Source organism: Patiria miniata, unplaced genomic scaffold (genome assembly GCF_015706575.1).
Source record: "Patiria miniata isolate m_02_andy unplaced genomic scaffold, ASM1570657v1 HiC_scaffold_26, whole genome shotgun sequence".
Taxonomy (NCBI): Eukaryota; Metazoa; Echinodermata; class Asteroidea; order Valvatida; family Asterinidae; genus Patiria; species Patiria miniata.
In genome coordinates, this window is record NW_024037065.1 from 9713590 (window position 1) to 9718882 (window position 5293).

Consider the following 5293-nt stretch of genomic DNA (forward strand, 5'->3'; position numbering starts at 1 on the left):
TTTTGCGGCTTCTAATCTGGCGGATCTTTCAGCGTCTAAGTCGCTCAATGTATCGTTTAACTCTCGTCGTTCTTCTTCGCTGATCCTATGATCACCTAATTCATGTTCGGCATCAAATATCTCTTGGTCTAGTTCTGCGAGACGCGCTAAATTAAGTTCTAGGTTACCTCTCAACGTCTGAAGACTTTTGTCTAAACCCTGGAGTTCTCTGTAATTTAATCCTTCTGTTTGAGCGCCGGTGTCGCGTTGTAAATCGTCTATAATCTCGGTTACCTCATCGGTGACTCTGGGTAGTTCTGTCATGGGGATACTCTCGGGTTGTACTTTTTCGAGTTTATCTTTTAGTTTGGCAAGTAGTGTTGGTTTATAGTCAGCGATTTTGAGGGTGTCGCGAATAAATGCGGTACCATATTTACTTTGTAAGGTACTTAATTTGTAATATATTCTTTGACCACCTCGTCTATAAGATAATGGTTCTCGACCTTTATATGTTTTAACGTATAGATTTCTGTCTTTACCAATTTCAAAATCGTTGGGGTCGATAAACGCGGGGTCTATATTATTTTGTTTGTAAAATGAATCAACATCTTCTTTTATTAGTTCTATAGATAAACTGCTTATTGTACCCGTGCCGAGGACGCTTTTTGTGTCTAGCGGTGGTGTAGTAGTATCAAAGTCGTCATCTACATTGGTCTCTGCTACATCATCATCGTCGTCATAATCATCTGTTCTTTCGTAGTCTGGATCTATCTCAAATCCTCCCTCATCCATTTATTTAATAAACCTATTTAAATTACGCCGTTTTCATTATACTGCCCGGTAGTATACCCTGGGTCACCAACCAATTTTGCGTGGCCAGAGCTCCACTTATAATAACCGTCAATTTAGCCGCATCTTCTACGCTTAGTTTGCTTAAATCCAGCGCTTTCATTTTGAGTAGTTTATTTCCTACCATGGCGTATCCCATCGAAAGACCCGATATGACGGCTCCGTGATAAATCGTATTAGCTATTCCGTTGGTGTCAAAGTTACTCATCGTTTTTAATATAACAATTTTTAAATTGCTGGTTTATTCCATGTCTAGCGTTTTGGGGGCGATGGGTGTAGTGGGTTGCGTGACTATCGGCACTGGCTGTACTACCGGCGCAGTTGCCTTACTTTTTAGTACCAGCAACCCCACTCCTATTATAGACGCTATAGCCCCCCACATCACCCAAGAGTTGTAGTCTGGTGAGCTCGTAGCTTCGTCCGATGTTACGTTCATTTTTGCTAATTTTAATTTCATCTGTCTATTGTGCTCGGCTAAAGCTTTACCCTGCTGTATTCGTTTAGGATTTTTAGTCTTGGTCACTCTCGTTACCGTCGGTGACGACGTTGTTTTTATCGGTTGGGGCGTCTCTGTCTCTGCTGGTTGAGCTGTGATCGCTGCTTTCTGATCTTCCTTTTATTATATTAGGTTTATTAAATTTCAAATGTTTTGTTGTGATTATCGTAGCAACTAGGGGCGATATTAAAGTTCCGTACTTGTAACAAACGTCGCTCAACATACCAGCCATACTCGCGCTTATAATAGGATCAGAACTCAAGTCGTTGGTGAGTTCTTCTTCAGAATCTATAGTGACGTTATATCCTAAAACTTGTACGGGTGTAACCACAGCTAACACTCTCGAAAATAGACTTAAACTGTATTTACCAACGGTTTGAACAATTTCATTTCCAAATTTAGTTTCGTACAGATGATACAGCTTGTCGAGTTCTTTACTGTCAAGAGCTTCGATATGTTTAACGGTGTATTCCTTTCCCAAGTACTTTCTAGAGTTTCCGGCTGCTACGACACCGCACAAACGATCTTTATGTTCTGCGTTGTGATCTTGTTCGTTCGTTAAAGTAAGTTTTAGGTCCTCCATTTAATTAGAAACGAATTTAATTTTGTTGTAGCTTTTGCAACTTTGTTACAAAGGCAAAGGTACTCGTAGGTGTAAAACGATAAATTAATCGATATGACGATAATAGCCAAAAACTGCAAATACTCGAATATTGCTATCATTTACTAACAGCAAAATGTATTTTGTTGACGTTTGTTGATTAACAAATTGTAATACCTGTGTAGCTTGTTGAATAGGTTATTACTCAGCTAGGTTATTTTAGTTAAGCAGCTAGGTTATTTTAGTTAAGCAGCTAGGTCATATTTGTTGATGAGCTAGGTCTTATTTGTTGATGAGCTATGTTATTGACCTACTCAAGTAGCTCGTAACTAACTGGAGGTTCGGTGTATACGACCAATTTACTATATTTCACATCTCTTAAACGTCGTTTTATATAATCTCGTTCTTCAATGGGTACGACGTCATTTTCGTCTAACGCTTGATCAAACGATGTTTTATCTTTGCAGTAAAATAACGCCAACCAAGCCGTGTTTTCTCTATAATCTTTTAAAACGCTGTTGTACTTTTGGGTCAGTAACCAACAGCTGTGATTTACGTGTCTTCCGCTAAACGCCATCTTGCTTAGCGCGCACGTCTTTTTACGATATTTAATCTCTTGATCCGAAGAGCAATCGTCCACGATAAACAGCGTGGCAACACCTTCGAATATTTTACTGTAAAAATCGATCGCTTCGTTGAGCGTCATCTTGTACAAATCCGGATCGCAGAGGTATACCTCGGGATCTGCTTGAATCCACTTTCTTTCGATGTACGTTTTGTTTTTAAATATGGTAGGGCAAATGATGACTATCGCTTCAAATGTATTTTTATAGTCTGACTCTAACAGATCCAAAATCCATTTGGTTTTACCCGAATTTGTTTTGCCGACGATTAAAGCGCAATGCGGTTGTGTCATTTTAACTTAACAGAGATTTAAAATTCCCGTCTTCCAAGGTCAATTGAGCATCCATGACCAAAAAGACGTACATCGTGAGGTCACCTTGGCTTTCGGCTTCTCTGTTAAATTGAACGTTGATGCCTCCTCCGTCTCCGAGTTTCCTACCGGATCCGTGAGCGGAGTTGTCGTCGTTACTTCTAAAATCGAGCCACAGACCGTACTTATCTTTTAGGTAGTCTCCGAGGTCAAAACCCGTCAAATTCAAGTCTTTAGCTACTCCGCGCCCGCTTTCGGTATCGCTGTCTCCAAAGAACTTGTTGATTTCATTCCAGTGTTGATACTGAAACATGCCTTGACTGTAGAGTTGATTGGGTTTACCTTCTACAGTCACCGATGTTTTGGTTATTTTTGGATTGTAAAATCGCTGCGGATTTTTGACCGCGGGATCTTTAAACAAAAACAAAATACCCTTGAGACTCCTGATGGGTTGATTGACGCTGACGTTCCAAAGCGTGTCCGATTTGTTAACGGATCTAACTTCTAGCGAGTGGATTTTATCAAACAGATATTGCATTAACCCCTTGTGTTTATTTCTGATGGTGATGGCTAGGTCTCTGTTGGTCACCACTTCGTATTCGAGAGACAAGTCTGAGATACTGTACATCGCCGCCGTATCTGAACTGTTGACTACTTTATCGTGATCGTTAAACTTTATCTCGTACGTCAGAGGTTGTTTTAAACCGCTGGGGTAAAAAGGGTGATGCGAAGTCAGTATGTCAATGTCTAGGGGAATACAATATCTGTTACCATAGGCATCCGCGATAGCTTGATCTTTACCGCTGTTGGCACCCGCGTTAGCATCTCCAGCTCCCATTCTTATTTTAGACACGTTTTCTTTTTCTATGCCCGAGTACGCCATGTTTCGAGTTGTCGAGCTGTTGATCCAATTGTCTTTAAAGTTGTGATACACGTCGGCGTGACGATAACTTACGATTTCGTGACCTTGAAGCCTGACGCTGATTTCGCTGACTAAATTTCTGGCCAAATTACCAAAAATGGTTCTATTGTCGTCGCTTCCACCGTCGAGTTCTAAACTAAAAGCTAATTTACAAGTGCCGGGTACGATCACGTCGTCTACGCCCAATTGAGGAAACTTAACTCTCAGCGTTTGCCCCGCCGATATACTACTAGGATTGTGGGTAATGACCACCTCTTTTCTCTCACCCTTGATAGATCTGGGTATTTTTAATAGCCTGCTGGGATTGAGCTTTTTTCCATACGCATTCATTTTATTTATACGAGTTTTAAATTTAAAGATATCTGTAAGCCAAGAAGCCCACCAATAGCGTTCCTCCCGCGATAAACGCCAGTTCTTTTTCTATTTGTTGGTCGCTAGGCTCGTAAAAATCTTCGAGTTTGGGTTCGCGGGGTAACTCGACGTTTTCTCCGGTCATTTCGTTGTAGTAACGCAACGCTTGGTCTACGTTGGAAAATGTTTCTTTAGAGGCATTTTGTTTTCTGATACGTTCGTTGAGAAAATCGAGTCGTTTTGTTCGTTCTCGTTGCCACTGATATTTAGCGGCCGAGAGTTGTTCTGTCGCTAAATCGTGTCTCTTACGCTCTTCGCTGCCATCATCCCTTAGACTTGAAAATAAAAAGTTTGAACCCGAAAAAGCTAAGGCGTTTATGATCGCACCTCCTATCATCATAGCAACAGCTGACGCCATCTATTTAATGTATAAAGCCTTTTAAAATTATTATTATAGTAAATGATGGATAAACTTCAAAAACTGTATTATAGCCCGAGTGGTTATTGGAGAGGTGAAAGCGCCGTCGACCATTTACACGATAAAACCAAATTCGATAAAAAGGTAATCAGGGATTGGCTTAAAAAACAAGCGATCTGGCAAATTTATCTGCCGGCTCCTGCGTATGTACCCAGGCCTACGAGTACTTCGCGAGAGTTTGAAACACCAAACGACTTTCACCAAATGGATGTGCTATACCTACCCTGGGATAAAGTAAAGCGCAAGACTTATAAATACGCTTTGACGGTTGTCGACGTTGCGAGTCGATACCACGAAGCAGAACCTTTGGTTTCTAAAACGGCGGATTCCACCCAAGATGCTATCGTCAAGATTTACGCGAGGTCGCCTTTGAGTTACCCTAAAACGTTGAGAGTAGATGCCGGTACCGAATTTAAAGGCGCGTTTAAAAAATGGATGGCTTCAAAAAACGTCGAGATTATCGTCGGCGAACCCGGAAACCACCGGTCGCAGGGTATCGTAGAAAGATTTAATCGAACGCTAGCCGAGAGACTGTTTGGTCATCAGTACGCTCAAGAAATGTTAAATCCCGAGAGTAGAAACACGCAATGGGTCGAGCGATTACCCAGCGTGATCAAAGCTATAAACGATGAAACGACGAGATTAATAGCTAAAGCGCCGTCAGAGGCGGTTAAACTAGAACA